This window comes from Rattus norvegicus, chromosome 1 (assembly GCF_021556685.1).
Source record: "Rattus norvegicus strain SHRSP/BbbUtx chromosome 1, alternate assembly SHRSP_T2T, whole genome shotgun sequence".
Classification (NCBI taxonomy): Eukaryota; Metazoa; Chordata; class Mammalia; order Rodentia; family Muridae; genus Rattus; species Rattus norvegicus.
This window is the reverse complement of record NC_141534.1, coordinates 36,836,019-36,853,423: the sequence shown is the minus strand read 5'-3', so window position 1 is coordinate 36,853,423 and position 17,405 is coordinate 36,836,019. Positions and strand designations below refer to the sequence as shown.

General features: G+C 37.9%; 1 pseudogene; it reads right to left on the bottom strand.

Moving 5' to 3' along the window:
- Positions 1–82: 82 nt before the first annotated feature.
- On the bottom strand, positions 83–769 carry LOC134484859 (ras-related protein Rab-1A-like; annotated as a pseudogene).
- Positions 770–17,405: the final 16,636 nt, after the last annotated feature.

The window sequence follows — 17,405 nt, the reverse complement described above, 5'->3', positions numbered from 1 at the left end:
TAAGAATCTGTTGTAGTGCAGCTACATACAGTACAATTCAGGCAGATTGTTTTTTTTCACTCGGGTTCAGATTGAGAATTCATTGCTGTGAGAAAAGGACGTTGGCAGATTTTAGCAGCAACCTCCACCTGACTGCTTGACTGGAGTGCTCTGGATTTTAACATTGGACTTCTCTGCACCACCAGCTGTTGCTCCAGGACCCATTTGCTTTTTAATCTCCGTGGCCATTGTCATAAAAGACTGTTCTACAATCATTGTGTTCTTAGCACTGGTTTCCAAAAATGGAATTCCAAGGGAATCTGCAAATTCCTTTGCTGTTGTGTAGTCTACTACTTTCTTGTCAGGTCACATGTGTTCCCTACCAACAACTTGTTGACATTTTCACTGGCATAGCGATCTATCTCTTGCAGCCACTGTTTAACGTTATTGAAGGACTCCTGGTCGGTCACATCATACACAACTATGATAACATGGCTTCCTCTGTAATAACTGGAGGTGATTGTTCGAAATCTTTCCTGGCCTGCTGTGTCCCATATCTGAAGCTTGATTATTTTCCCTTCTAGCTCTATAGTCCGTATCTTGAAATCCACACCAATTATGTTGATGTAGCTTTCCATATACGTGACATCTGCAAACCTAAGGAGAAAGCAAGACTTTCCAACCCCAGAATCGCCAATCAGAAGTAACTTGAATAAATAATCATATTCGGGATTCATGCTGGACATGTCACTGCAGCTGCCTCCGCTGCCACCGCCCTTTCTGACGCAGCTGCCGCCCCAAGCTTCTGCACCACGGTTAATGGAAGGGGAGGAATGAGCTAAGCTGTTCCAGTAGAGCAAACGTCAACCCCACACCGACGCTTAATACACAATCAGCAGCCGCCACCACTCAGTGATCGCTTTCACCCAAAAATTAGGCTTAGAACTTAATTAGCAGGGTTTATCCACAGGCTATATTAAACACTGTCATACATATATAGATGGATAGATAGATAGATAGATAGATAGATAGATAGATAGATAGATAGATAGATAGATAGATAGATTAGCGATAGAGATAGAGGTATATAGATAGATGCTATAGAAGGGAACCGGACAATTGATGTGGAATATACACTTAACCCATGTAAAACTTTGATCTTTGATTTCTATGAAATGCCAGAGTTTCAGATGATATTTGTATAGAAAGTGAAAGGATGAGTAAATGAGTGAACTTTTGTAAATTGTGTTTCTCTAAGTTTACAGCTTAAACTTACCTTTTCCTAAGTTGATTGAAGCTGAGACAAGGCAAATTTTCACACGAAGTATCTCCTTGTGTTTTCAAAAGCTTTATGTATGTATGCTGACTATATATGACTTGCAAAGTCATTCAGGTGGCAGATAGTGCCTGGGGGGAAGTGAGGACTGTCCTCCTTGACAGCAAAATCTTCTAATGAGTGTTCTTCCTGTCATTGTGAAACAATACAAGTCTCCAGGCCAAATCCTATGTAAATTTCCCTTGTCCCTGGGATGGGATACTAATGCTATGGCAACAACTGAGAAGCTCTTGGTCCTGTGAAGGCTCTTTTCCCCAGTGTAGGGGAATGACTGGGTGTTGAGGTGGGAGTGGGTGGTTGGGAAGGAGAGCATCCTCACAGAAGCGGGGGAGGGAGGGATGGTAAAGGGGTAACCAGAAAAGGGATAACATATGAAATGTAAATACATAAACTATTCAATTTTTTAGAAAAGGAAAAAAGAGAAAGTACTGACTTCTGTTCATTATTTGACCATGCCCTTTATGGGGCTGCTCAGTGCTGTGGCTATAATGGTGAGATGCAGGGACAGAAAGGAATGCTCAGCAACTCAGCTGTTTATGTTTCTGCATCCCATCCTTAAAAGGACATCAATCAGCTGGCTTCTCAGTCAATTGATATCAGCTCATGAGGGCATTATGTTACTTCTGAGGAGTAACAGTACAACAAGCAGGCTTAGATGAACTTTCAAGAAAAAAAAACCAGTTTATTTTAACAATAAAAACAATAGAACTGAAAAATAACTAAGTGGGTAAGGAGCTTACTAAACAGGCATGAAAGCCTGAGTTCAAATACCTAGCTTGCACAGTTAAACCTGGGCATGATACTGAGGGAGAGTGGAAATAGATAGATTCCTGGGGCTCATTTGCTATTCATACAAGGACAATCATTGAGCTTCCATTTCAGCAGGTGATTCTGTCTCAAAATCTGTAGTGGCTGATATAGTGAAACATAGCTTATGCCAGTTTATTTTTACCTTGTCATTTATAGTCATATACACTTACATATATGCACATACATGCATCAAACAAAAAAGAATAGCTGACCAACACAGTATCAACAGGAAGAATATATCTAAAAAGCATGACTTTTGTAATCCGACCTGCCATGGCTGAGATCTAACCAAATGTCAAGCATAATGGCTGGATCTGTCTTTCCTTCTCACTGGCCATTAGTTTAATTATTTTCTTGTAAAATAGAATATATTTGAGAAAAATCTCTTCAACAGTAGGACTCATTCTGCAAACAATTTCCCAAAGTCTGTTATGCTGAAATAATGGATAATTTAATACACAACACCCACATGCACTTTGCCCATTTATTATACCCTATAATTATATTTCTAGACGATTGCTTGTATACTTTCTTACTTTATAATGGAAATTAAAGTCTGATGACTGGAGATGATTTAATTTTCTCAAGGAAAGGAACTCCTACCCACTACTACCACAGATAATTTGTTATGGTTTTGGATTGCAGAGTTTATAGAATATAACATGTTAAAAATATTTGTTTATATTTAGGGTTAACTATAGGTAGGTGTGTGTGTGTGTGTGTGTGTGTGTGTGCAATCAAATGGATCAAATAAGCTATCACATACACCTTTCACTGTTGTGTTTTCTTCTCCGTCTTTTTAGCTTCTTTAAACTTTAGACTCATTCTTACTCTTTCTTCAAATACATAAAGAGTGTCACTTCACTGTACCTTTGGCCTTTTAAAAATCTCTCCCAGACACTAAATAGATTGTTACATTCTTTCCACTAGTCTTTCAAAATTTTAATTATTCAGATCTTATACAAGTGATGATACCTTTATTTTGTAGCTCAGATCATTATCATTGTCTAGTAAAAGCCTGCTTCTTCATATACCTGAAGTCATCATCCATTGACTACTGTTGCCTTCCCTTCTGTAGTAATATCTGTATTACTTTTTCTGGGTCTTCAAAATCAATGAGTATTGTTCCTGACTACAAGTGCCTCACAATTTAGAACAGTGAAATTGGTAGGTTTGAGAAGAGATCATTATAAAATTGCCAGGAACATTGGGACATTTAAAGCACCAGTATTACCTTCATTTGCACCTTTTATGGATCTCAAAGTGACTGGAAGTTTGAAAGGCTTTATTGACCTATTAGACTATGTATTCAAGATTCCTGCTGTCTTTTTGAAGGAACTGAAGGACAGACAAGGAAATAGCATAGAAACCTAATTCAAAAGCAACCTGACAATATAGGTCAGAAATACCCTATCAAGAGTAACTGCAAAACACAAGGCATCAAAAGTTCTGGTGATTGTTTGCAGCTATTTTTATTTTAATTCAAGACAAAGATTTTTTTGATAACGGGACATGGACATACATTGGTGGGCTCTTTGTCTTGATTGACATGCTTGGCTTATTTATTACTTTGTTTCATCTTATTTTACCATATAATTTATAGGCATAATATAGTAAATGGGGACTTTTCCCTGAAAGTTCAATTAGAAAATATATTCACTCCAAATCATTCAAGAAAATATAGATTAGCCTGTATTTCCCAGTTACATACCTGGTTGTCTCAAATTAAAACAGAATGTCAACATAGGACTCTTAAGAAGGAACAGTTTACTTCATTATTTGAAGTGGAATATCCTGATGAAGGTTGCTAAGCACATTGTTAGGAAAAGCGAATGTTTATAAAGTATGTACAGATCATATTTGACCTTACTAAGCACATTGATATGTGTAAATAGTTAAATCAAACTCTGAAGTCCCATTTTATTAAACAACTTTTATATTTGCTTTGAATGCAAAACTTTCATATATAATGATCTTTTAAAATGTTAAAATGATATAAGTGAGTAAAGAATTCTCATATGATCTTAATTATTTCTACTAGATTAGTTCACATATGCATTTGTATTTACTTTTTGGTTCCAGAGTCCAAGGACAAGTGTCCCTATCTGAGGTCCACAAACCAGGATAAGACATGTGGTTCCTTGAGAGTCATTGGTTGGGGTGTATGATAGGAAGAGTTAGAAGAAATTTAATCATTGTGGCTATGATGAGAAGGAACAGAGAAGCTAGTACCCTGTACCCTGTATTCAGAATTGTGACAGAAGCTACAGTATTAAACAAGAGAAGTAATAAAATAGAAGGTAATAAACACTGTCAGGATCTCTTGGATTCTAACTGGACTGATTAGTCGAATTCCAGGTCTGTCTCCCAAAAGGCCTGTGCTGATTGGCAGAACCCACAGAAAACTTTATTACCTTAACTGGTAATAATTTTTCTAAAGAATTATATTTAATATCTCTCCCTCTCTCTTGAAAGACCTCTGGAGTGGGGAGACCCTCACTCAAGTCTCAGGATGACGTGACCCCCCAAGAACTAATGTAAGACTGTCCTGGCTGTAATTTACACGAGGTTTATTGATAGGAACCAGTGCACTAGGTTCGAGACTCGTATCCCACGCAGGGGCAGAGGAGTTTGACCTCGAGAGGCTTGGAGAAGAAGTATTTAAAGGAAGAAACCACAACCCAAGGGGGCAGGGATGGCATCATTGGAAAGTGTGGAGAATACCAGTAAAAAATCACAAGGAGAAACTCTCTGTTTCTCAAGATTGTTTAACTTTATGATCCATTAGTTCCTGGGGAAACTTCCTGCTTCTCAAGATTGTTCTCTAAGATTTTAATCTAACTTTATGGTCAGCTAGTTCCTGGGAGAGAGTGGTCAAACCGGCTGGTGTAATTGTAGTACTAGGGCCTGACCAGTTTCTTTTTTCTGTTCTGAACTTTTGTCTAGGGGGGCAACATTAAAACTTCTACCTTCCTCTCTCTCTCTCTCTCTCTCTCTCTCTCTCTCTCTCTCTCTCTCTGTGTGTGTGTGTGTGTGTGTGTGTGTGTGTGTGTGTGTGTGTGTTGTCAGTGCAATGTTAGCAGAGGCCAGAAGAGTATATCAGATTCCCTGGAACTAGAGTCACAGGCTGAGGTGAGCTACCAAGTTTGGGTCCCGGAAATCAAACTCCAGTTCTCTGCCACAGCAGTGTGCGCTCTTAACAACCAAGTTATTCCTCTAGTTTCCCTGTTCCATTTTGAGCTACTTCTTCCTACCTAGAGTAACTTTAGTCTCTACTATAAAAATAAACCTCAAAATATCCAATAAAAGAAAAAAAATAAAATATAATAAGCCTCTAGGGCATCTCAGCTCTAGAATCTGCTAAGCTGGAAAGTATGAGAAAAGGTACAGTTTAAGGGTGGAATCTGTATTAAATTAAGGCAAGGATTGGGTAGAGAAAAGAGCAGAGTCAAAGCAATTCCTGCTGTAATTTCTACAGTATCTCTGCAATAATCTCACCTTAAAGTGTTGTCTTTTTTTATTCAACATTCATCCTCTCAGTTGGATTGTGATTATTTCCAGAAAACCAAAAATAACCATATAATATGAGATCCTGAGGCATGTTCAATGAGCTCCAAACTACACTCTCTAGGCCTCTTTTCTGAGACCCCAATCAACACCTCAAAACATTACTCTCTTCAAACAATATCCGGAGAGGTCTGTTTCCTCTACAGCTATGTCCTAAGATCATATATTGCTTCATCAGAGTCAGCAAAGCTCCCATACAAAGCTTACAAAAACAGTGTGTTAGACCACTGTGGTGGTGAATATTGACAGTTTACAGCAGGTAGAACAAACATCCCAGGAGCTTAGCCTCTGGCCTTGCCCATTATAGAGTATCTAAATTAACTTATCTTCTGGGATAACTCTTGAAATTATATATGTATATATAATTGTATATATATGTATATATACATATGTATATATAATATGTATATATAATTATATATGTATATATAATTTCAAGACCTACTTTAACTCTGGGCAGCATTTTTCTATGGATTGTTATCCCAGACTGAATAAAAAAAGCAAAAAACCAAGCAGAGCTTTCACCTTTCTGATTCTTGAATGCAATGCAAGTAGCTTGCTCAAGCCCATGTCACCATTTCTTCCATACCATGATGGGAAAGCACCTTTGAACTGCGAGCTAAGGTGAGCCTTTCCTCCCTTAAGTTACTTTTCCAGGTATTTTGTTAGAGCAAAAATACAGAGAATTACTACAACCTTCATATTAAGGAAAATGTATTCTGGGAAATAGTTAAAAAGTACAAGGAATACTATTCTTGACAGGAAAGGAGAAACAGTATGGCTGAATGCTAGCTGGAGGCATTTTTCTTTGTGAAAGGAAAAAAAAAAGAAAAAAAAAAGAAAAAAGAAAACTAGTGACGTTTGTGAGACTGACCAAAGATACACTCTCTAAGACATTCTCAGCACTTTCAATTTGTGTTCCTTTTTCATGTTTTCAATATAGTGTGAAAAGCACTTTTACTTTTCATATTTCTAGCTCTGTTTCCTCTGTCTGGAAGAGCAGTGGCAGCATGAAAACACAAATATAATAGAGAAACAATATGTCAACTGCTTTTAAGCATGCCAGAAATCATTCGAATTGAAATCAGGACAGAAGTGTTAACAGCTTTGATGATTGTTCTCTTTAGTTTTTGCTTTATTGCTTTGCTCCCAGCAACCTTTCTATCCCATCTCTGTGCTTCCACCTTTAAAACCACAGAAATTTGGAATAAGTAACTATTTTGCACACAACATTAGGGAAAAAAATTTGAAGGAGTTGATTGCATCCTTCTAGCATGTTGCTTCTGAGAATGGAACTCAGGTCATCGTGCATGACAGCAAATACCTTTACTGATAAGCTATTTCCCCAACTTGAATATAAACCTATAATAATTTTTCATTATAAAATTATGGCATAATCTGAGATTTATCTTGTCATTCCCACTATGGTCTAATCGAACTATAATTGTTGTGCAGAAGGGTATCAAATACTTTATAAATTCAGTAGTTTAATAAAGGCTTAAAATATGCATTTACATGCGTGTACATTTACCTCAAACAAATTTCTTTCTGGAGATATTTTTTCAGCATTCTTTTATGGAGTAGTAGTATGTACAACATTAAAATTGAATCCAGGAGAGCCTGATAGGTCACTTTCATACATGTGTCTGCCACCAGGTGTATTTGGCAAGACAGACATGGGGGTAACTCTGGAAATAGAGCTAGCCAACCCTCTGTAGAAGAAATTTAAACCTACAGAAGTATCATTTGTAAGTATGTCCCCCCACCCCCTCAGTGTCAAGAGAAAGGGGATGAATTTAAATTACTAGAGATTCAGCAATGGAAATTCCAAAGGTCGCCTTCAGAACCAATTTCATCTGTGTTCCAGGCTAAGTCGGTGATCAATTCACTTCTCTTGTCTGTGAGCTGTTATAAGACTGGATATCATGTTTTATTTACAACTCCTGGTACTAGAGTGATTGTGACTTGTCACCATTGGGATGTATGATATCTCCATCCTTAGAAGGTTTGATAATTAAATTAGCTGAAATAAGCATATAATAACAACTTCAATGAATGGAATCTATGTGTATATGTCCTTGCCTACTTTCTTACGGAAAGAACAATGGCCTAAAGGACCTAACGGGCAGGCTCACTTTTCCTTCCCAGAATATGCACCCACTATTGCAGACCCTACAACATGCCATGAGGTTGAACTGCATCTGTTCATCTTTCCACACCCTAACTTAGGAAGACATATGTCTTAGTTTGTGTTTTACTGCTGTGCAGAGAAACGACAACAATGAAAATTCTTATAAAAAGCATTTAATTGGGGGTTGGGGATTTAGCTCAGTGGTAGAGCACTTGCCTGGCAAGCGCAAGGCCCTGGGTTCGGTCCCCAGCTCCGGAAAAAAAAAAAGAAAAAAGAAAAAAAGCATTTAATTGGGGCTTTTTTGTAGGTTCAGAATTTTAATCAGGTATCATTATCGTGGTGTGATTGGGTTTGAGGTAGATACCATGCTGAAGAAGGTACCATGAGTTCTACGTCTGCATTAGCACACAACAGGATTAAAGAATGAGCCACTGGGCCTGGGCTAAATTTTGAAACCTCAAAGTCCATCTCCAGTGGCACACATCCTCCAACAAGGACACCCCTCCTAATGTCACTCTCTAAGCATGCAAATATGTGAACCTATAGGAGTTCAACCTTATTCAAGCCACTACAACACAGCTATTTCTTTTCTCTTGTCTTTTTATTTAGATATAAACTACACCTTTAAATTCTCTGAATAAATGTGATGGCCAATCTTCATTGTTAGGCAGCTGGAATCATATACCCAAAATGCTGGGTACTTGTGAGAGATTTTCTCTGATTAGGGTGTTTGAAGAAGGAAGATAGACCCTAAATTTGGGCCATACCTTCTAGTGGCAGCCCAGATAAAAGACATGAAAGAAGAAAAGTTTTCTTTTTTTCCTGTATGTCTTTACCTCTGTTTATGTATGCTATTGCTGCAACTCCTCCACTGATATCAGAATCAGCTTCTTTGGATTTCCATAATAGACAAAGTCAGTAGTTCTCTAGACTCTGGTACTAGACTATGACAGAGTCATCCAGCCTTATAGATTGAACAACTGCAGGATCTTTGGCTTTTCAATAATGAACTAGTTTGCATCGTATAAGCCAAGGTACTAAATCCTATATACAAATGTTTGTTCTGTTTGCAAAGCAAACCGATTAACACACTGATGTTTTTAGGTTTCTTGCTTTTTCTAAGACAGCCCTCCTTGTACTATTGCATTCCATGCTTCCTTTTCCCATTCTCTTTCTCTAGGCAACTACAAGGTTTCTAACTTGCTGCCTTGGTTTTCCCCTTCAAACTCTACTATATGCTCATTAAGCTTCTGTTTGAGCCCAATCTTTGCCCTCAACTTTACATTTGTGTCTAGTCTTAAATTATTGTGTTAGTGAAACAAATAGCCACCAAAAGAGATACTGGCTTTATAAGTATTATAAGAAGGCTTTGCAAGAACTCCCAAAGAATTTCCGTAATATTTTTTTAAGCTGGTAAATTAATCTGGTCTTGCATCCCTAGATTCTATCAAGATTAGCAGACTTTCACTTCTATACATATTCTTACATATTACACAGAAAGAGTTATGGGAAAAATAGGCTTCCAGATAAAGCATGGCTCTTCTTTTGAAAGGGGAACTTAGGGGGAAGAGAGATGACCAACCAGGAGTGCAAACATCCTGAGATCACAGCAAAGACTGCCACCTCTGCACACCTCTGCCCACATCACTGGTCCAAGGGGAAACTGCACAGTACCTCTGGATACACGGATATAGGAACAGACAGCCGTCTGTAGCCGCAGTTCAGATCTGTGCCCAGGTCAGATCTGACCCTGCCAAACAGCTCCCTGCACCCAAATCCCATGAGGGAGAGAATTGGAACCTCAGAAGTGTGGATACTCCTGAGAAGTCAGAGGAGAATACCCTCTGCCCACAGTCCAGACCCAAGAGGGAATTGCATGGTGCCAACTGTGCCTGATGGGTGCAAGGACCAACAGGAGCAATCAGGGGCAGGACCTTTTGATTCCTGCCAGCTCCTAGAGCTGGAAGACAGTCTCCAGGAGCACTGCCACAGCTGAGAGCAGAACACCTGTTCTCAGGAATGGCTGAAAGAAAACAGGAAAACAGTTCTACAGGAATGCTGACACAGAGGCCTAGAGCAGGGACAAGTCACTCCCAGAAACAGCAAGACAAGCAAACATCAGAGACAATCCAAGGGCTAGAGGCAAGCACAGGAATCTAATCAAGAGAAATCAAGACTACTTGACATCATCAGAGCCCACTATTCCCACCAAAGAAAATACTGAATATCCAAACACACCAGAAAAGGAAGATTTAGATTTAAAATCACGGTTTTTGATAGTGATGGAGGACTTGAAGAAAGACATAAAGAACTCCCTTAGAGAAATACAGGAAAGCACAAGGAAACAAGTAGAAGATTTTAGAGAGGAAACACAAAAATCACTGAAACAATTACAGGAAAACACCACCAAACAGGTGAAGGAATTGAAAATGGAATTAGAAACAATAGGGAAAGCACAAAGGGAGACAACACTGGATATAGAAAACCTAAGGAAGAGACAAGGAGCTACAGATACAAGCATCACCAACAGAATTCAAGAAATAGAAGAGAGACTCTCAGGGGCAGAAGATACCATAGAAAACATCAACAAAACTGTCAAAGATAATGTAAAAGGCAAAAAGCTCCTAGCCCAAAGCATGCAGGAAATCCAGGACACAATGAGAAGATCAAACCTAAGGATAATAGATATAGAAAAAAAGTGAAGACTCCCAACTTAAAGGGCCAGTAAATATATTCAACAGAATTATAGAAGAAAACCTCCCTAACCTAAAGAAAGTGATGCCCATAAACTTACAAGAAGCCTACAGAATTTCAAATAGATTGGACCAGAAGAGAAATCCCTCCTGTGACATAATAGTTAAAACAGCAAATGCACAAAACAAAGAAAGTATGTTAAAAGCACTAAAGGTAAAAGGTCAAGAGACATATAAAGGCAGACATATAACAATTACACCAGACTTCTCAGTAGACACTTTGAAAACCAGAAGATCCTGGAAAGATGTCATACAGAAGTTAAGAAAACACAAATGCCAGCCCAAGATACTGTCTGTATCCAGCAAAACTCTCAATTAACAAAGATGGAGAAACCAAGATATTCCATGAAAAAAAAACAAATTTACACAATATCTTTCTACAAATCCAGCCCTACAAAGGATAATAGACAGAAAACTACAACACAAGGAGAGCAACTACACTGTACAGAAAGCAAGAATATAATTTCTTTGCAATGAAAACAAAAAGAGAGAAACAAACGTAATTCCATCTCTAACAACAAAAAGAACAGGAAGCAACAATCACTATTCCTCAATATCTCTCAATATCAACGGATTCAATTCCCCAATAAAAAGACATAGACTAACAGACTGAATACATAAAGAGGACCCAGCATTTTGCTGCATGCAGGAATCACACCTCAGAGACAAAGACCAATACTACCTTAGAGTGTCTAAGAAGCAATGGTCCAAAGAAACAACCTGGATTTGCCATTCTAATATCAAACAAAATGGATTTTCAACAGAGTCATTAAAAAAGATAAGGAAGGACACTTCATATTCATCAAAGGAAAAATCCACCTAGATGAACTCTCAATCCTAAATATCTATGCTCCAAATGCAGGGGCACCTACATTCATAAAGAAAGCTTACTAAAGCTCAAAGCACACATTGCACCTCACACAGTAATAGTAGGAGGTTTCAACACCTCACTCTCATCAATGAACAGACCATGGAAGCAGAAATTAAACAGAGACATAGAGAAACTCACAAAAGCTATGAACCAAGTGGATTTAACAGATATTTATAGAACATTCATTCCTAAACAAAAAGAATTTCTCCAAAATTGACCATATAATGGGTCACAAAACAGGCTTCAACAGACACAGGATGATAGAAATAATCCCTCACATCCTATCAGATCACCACGGACTAACACTGGACTTCTATAACAACCATGACAGGAGGCCAACATACACATGGAAGTCGAAAATGCTCTACTCAATTACAACTTGGTCAGGGAAGAAAGAAAGAAAGAAATTAAAGACTACTTGGAATTTAATGAAAATGAAGATACAACATTCCCAAAATTATGAGACTCAATGAAAGCAGTTCTAGGAGGAATATTCATAGCTCTGAGTACCTGCAAAAGGAAACAGGAGAGGGTATATGACAGCAGCTTGACAGCACACCTAAATGCTCTAGAAGAAAAAGAAATAAATATAAATCCAAGAGGATTAGAAGGCATGAAATAATCAAACTCAGGGCTGAAATCAACCAAGTAGTAACAAAAAGGAATATACAAAGAATCAACAAAACCAGGAGCTGGTTCTTTGAGAAAATCAACGAGATAGATAAGCACTTAGCCAGACTAACTAGAGGTCACAGAGAGCATATCCAAATTAACAAAATCAGAAATGAAAAGGGAGACATAACAACAGAATCTGAAGAAAATTAAAAAAGCATCAGATCCTACCACAAAGGCCTATATTAAAAAAAAAAACTGGAAAATCTGGAGGAAATGGACAATTTTCTAACAGATACAAGGTACCAATGTTAAATCAAGAACAAATAAACCATGTAAACAACCCCATAACTACTAAAGAAATAGAAGCAATTATTAAAAGTCTTCCAACCAAAAAGAGCCCAGAACCAGATGGGTTTAGTGCAGAATTCTATCAGACCTTCATCGAAGACCTCATATTAATACTGTCTAAACTATTCCACAAAATAGGAAAAAAAAGGAGCACTACCAAATTAATATTATGAAGCCACAATTACTCTTATACCTAAACACAAAGACTCAACAAAGAAAGAGAACTTCAGACCAATATCCCTTATGAATATTGACGCAGAAATACTCAGTAAAATTCTTGCAACCCGAATCCAAAAACACATCAAAACAATCATCCATCAAGCTCAAGTAGGAGTCATCGCAGGTTTGCACGGATGGTTTAATGTATGAAAACCCATCATTGTAATCCACTATATAAACAAACTCAAAGATAGGAACCACATGATCATTACATTAGTTACTGAAAAAGCATTTGACAAAATTCAACACCCCTTCATGATAAAATCCTCGAAAGATCGGGAATTCAAGGCCCTTATCTAAACATAGTAAAAGAAATATACAACAAATGAGTAGGCAACATCAAATTAAATGGAGAGAAACTTGAAGCTATCACACTAAAATCAGGGACTAGACAAGGGTGACCACACTCTCCCTACCTATTTAATATAGTACTCAAAGTCCTATCAGAGCAATCAGACAATGAAACGAAGTCAAAGGGATACAAATTGGAAGGGAAGAAATCAAATTATCCCTATTTGCAGATGACATGATAGTGTACTAAGTGATCCCAAAAGTTCCACTAGAGAACTACTTAACCTGATAAACAACTTCAGCATAGTGTCAGGGTAAAAAATTTAACTCAAATAAAAGCCTTCCTCTACTCACAGGATAAACAGGCTGAGAAAGAAATTAGGGCAATGATACCCCCCACAATAGTCCCAAATAATATAAAATATCTTGGTGTAACTTAAACCAAGCAAGTGAAAGATCTGTATGATAAGAACTTCAAATCTCTGAAGAAAGAAATTGAGGAAGATCTCAGAAGATGAAAAGATCTTCCATGCTCATGGATTGGCAGGATTACTATAGTAAAGATGTCCATTTTGCCTAAAGCAATCTACAGATTCAATTCAATCCCCATCAAAATTCTAACTCAATTCTTTATAGAGATAGGAAGAGCAATTTGCAAATTCATTTGGAATAACAGAAAACGCAGGATAGTGAAAAATATACTGAACAATAGAAGAACTTCTGAGGGAATCACCATTCCTGACTTCAAAAAAAAAAATCGTATGGTATTGGTACAGAGACAGGCAGATTAGTGGAACAGAGTTGAAGACCCAGAAATGAACCCACACATCTATGGTCCCTTGATCTTTGACAAAGGAGTTAAGCCCATCCAATGGAAGAAAGATAGCGTTTTCAACAAATGGTGCTGGTTCAACTGGAGGTTAGCACACAGAAGAATACAAATAGATCCATTCTTATCACCATGTACAAAGCTTAAGTCCAAGTGGATCAAGGACCTCCACATCAAACCAGATACACTCAAACTAGGAGAAGAAAAAGTAGGGAAGTCTCGAACACATTGGGGAAAATTTCCTGAACAAAACACCAATGCTCATGCTCTAAGATCAAGAATAGACAATTGGAACTTCATAAAACTTCCAAGCTTCTGTAAGGCAAAAGACATTGCCATTAGGACAAAATGGCAAACAACAGAGTAGGAAAAGATCTTTACCAATCCTACACCTGATAGTGGGCTAATACCCAAAATATGCAAAAACTCAAGAAGGTAGAGTCCAGAGAGCCAAATAACCCTTTCAAAAAGTGGGGAACAGAGCTATAGAAAACATTCTCAGCTGAGGATTATCGAATGGCCAAAAAGCACCTAATGATATGTTCAACATCCTTAGTCATCAGGGAAACTCAAATCAAAACAACCCTGAGATTCCACCTCACACCAGTGAGAATGGCTAAGATAAAAAACTCAGGTGATAGCAGATGCTGGCAAGGATGTGGAGAAAGAGGAACAATCCTCCACTTTTGCTGGGATTGCAAACTTGGATGACCACTCTGGAAATCAGTCTGGAGATTCCTCATAAAATTGGACATTCCAGTACCCAAGTACCCAGCTAAACCTCTTTTGGCCTATACCCAAATCATGCTCCAAGTTACAAAAAAAACATGCTCCAGTTTGTTAATAGCAGCCTTCTTTATAATAGCCAGAAGCTGGAAAGAACCCAGATACCCTTCAACTTAGGAATGGATGCACAAAATATGGTACATCTACACAATGGAGTACTACTCAGCTATCAAAAACAATGACTTCATGAAATTCATAGGCAAATGGAATGAAGTAGAAAATATCATCCTGAGTGAGGTAACTTAATCACAGAAAATATACTTGATATGCTCATTGATAAGTGGACATTAGCCTAAAACCTCAAATTACCCAAGATGAAATCCACAGACCACAGGATGTTCAAGAAGAAGGATGACCAAAATGTAGATGCTCCCCTTCCTTCTTGAAAGGGGAAAATATATATCCATAGGAGGAGATATGGAATCAAAGTTAAGAGACTGCACCACATGAAGCATATATATATATATATATATATATATATATATATATATATATACATATATCCATCAAAACTAGATAAGATTGATGAAGCTAAAACATGCATGCTGAAAGGGATTGGATATAGATCTCTCCTGAGATACACATCCAGAACATGTCCAATACGTACATAGGTCAATGCTAGCAGCAAACCACCGAATTGAGAACAGGCCCTCCTTGGCAGGAATTAGAGGAAGTTTTGAAAGAGTTGAAGCAGCTTGCAACCCCATAAAAACAACAGTGTCAACCAACCAGAGCTTCAAGGTACTAAACAATGACCAAAAGACTATACATGGACTGACCCAGGGTTCCAACTTCATATATAGCAGACAATAGCCTTGTTGGAGCACCAACAGAAAGGGAAACCCTTTGTCCTGCCAATGTTGGACCCCCACATCAGGGGACTATGTGGGGCTGTAATGAGGAGGTATAGGGGAAATACCCATATGGGGGAGGGGAAGGGGAGAGAATGGGGACTAATGGACAGGAAAGCAGGAAGGGGAATAACATTTGAAATGTAATTTAAAATATATATCTAATAAAATATTTTTTTAAAAAAGAAAGGTTAAACGTGGGTGAACCAAAGTTAAGAGAATGTTGAAGAGAAGAATATAAGCACTGAGCATGACAGGGTAGAGGCAGATAGAACTTTGAAACTCTCTTTGTCTATATGCGTCATTTTTCTTCCCTCTCTGTTCTAACTAAATTCTAACTGTTTGGACTTTTATTGTGTCTAAAATGAGGTCTTTCCTTTGTAAGTACAGAAAACAAAGACTGCTGTTGAAGGAGAGCCGTCACATTGGGAAGAGGAACAAATAGGTCCAGTCAGCATCTCAGTCCATCTTCAGAGGTATAAAGTGAAGTTGAGGTTTAAAGAGTATAGTTTAAGCATAGCTGTACTGTCCCACAAGAGTGTCTAGTCCTTTACATTACTAGTCTCAGTTGCAGTCTCTCCAGTAACATGATCTGACAAGTTGTAATTCTTTCTATATTCGACCTGTTCCTCACTATGTATATAACCATAGTGATGCACATTTTCCTTCCTCCAGAAAAGATTCTATAGGAAACTGTAACATCCTGGGGTACATTTTCTCAATAGTCTGATAGATCAAGGGAGTACTACAACAGACTCAAAGGACACTACAGTTTGACATGGTTTGCACAATTAAGCATCACCTGAGAAGTAGTTACAGGGAGACATTGGGGCCAAGAAACCCACCATACTTGGGTAAAAGTTACTTCAGTATTTTGTAGAATATATATGTGTAAGATCTATGGCTCTAGAGTTTGAAGTAAACATGGAGAAAAAACTACTCTGCGAAGAATAGACTAGTAAGAGATCAGTGCAGTCACTTATACAGCTACAGACTTTAGAAAAGATGAGTAAACCCAAGGGACAGAAAATAGTTATAGATGAATGTCATCTGCATTCGAGTGAGGCAGGCATTTTGATCTTTACTGAAAGTTAACCTTCCTGCAGATAGAGAAGCTCAGAGAAATCCTTCCTATCTTTTGGGAAGAAAAAAACAGAAACAGTGTGTGTGTGTGTGTGTGTGTGTGTGTGTGTGTGTGTGTGTGTGTGTGTGTGTGTGGTGATGGTGGTAGTGGCAGTGGGGGCTATGTAGAAAGTTAGAGACCTTGCTACAAAGATGAATTTATTCATCTCTACTGTTCAGCATGTCCAAGCACCATACTTTGAGGCACTGTTTTCTGAGCTCTAAAATAACAAATATTTTGTGCACCATCATCTGGCCTTGTCAATGTCTTCATCAGTGTTATTGCTGTGAAGAAACACTGTGACCAAGGCATCTCTCTCAAAAGAAAAGGGTTATCTGTGGGCTTGCTTACATTTTCAGAGGTGATCCCAAAATCATCACGTGCAGGAACACAGCAGCAGGATGGCAGGTTTGGTAATGGAGATGTGTAGATCTGCACTACCCCACAGAGAAATAGCTGAGAGCTACATCCTCATCAAAGGATAGCAGAAAGAGAAAAATATCCTGGACTTGCCATAGACTTTTGAAACTTCCAAGCCTACACCCAGTGATCTACTTCCTCCAACAAGATTCTATTCCTTATTTCCTTAATCCTTTTAAGTAGTACCTATACCTGGTGATAAACAATTCAAATACATAAACTTAAGGGAGCAATTCATATTCAAATTACCATAGTGACTCTTGATTCTTTAATAGAATTGGGAAACTAAACACATTTTATGCTAGAAACTCTAAAGTAGTAATATCAGGGGCTTGCTGTTATTAGTTTTCTATGTTTCTTTCTCTACAAATTTATTTTAAGTTATTTTGAGTAATTTTCTGTGGATATGAGTTATCAGAAATGAAAGAAACTTACACCTTATATGAATGACTCTAGAAGGTTCATTGGCTCCTTAG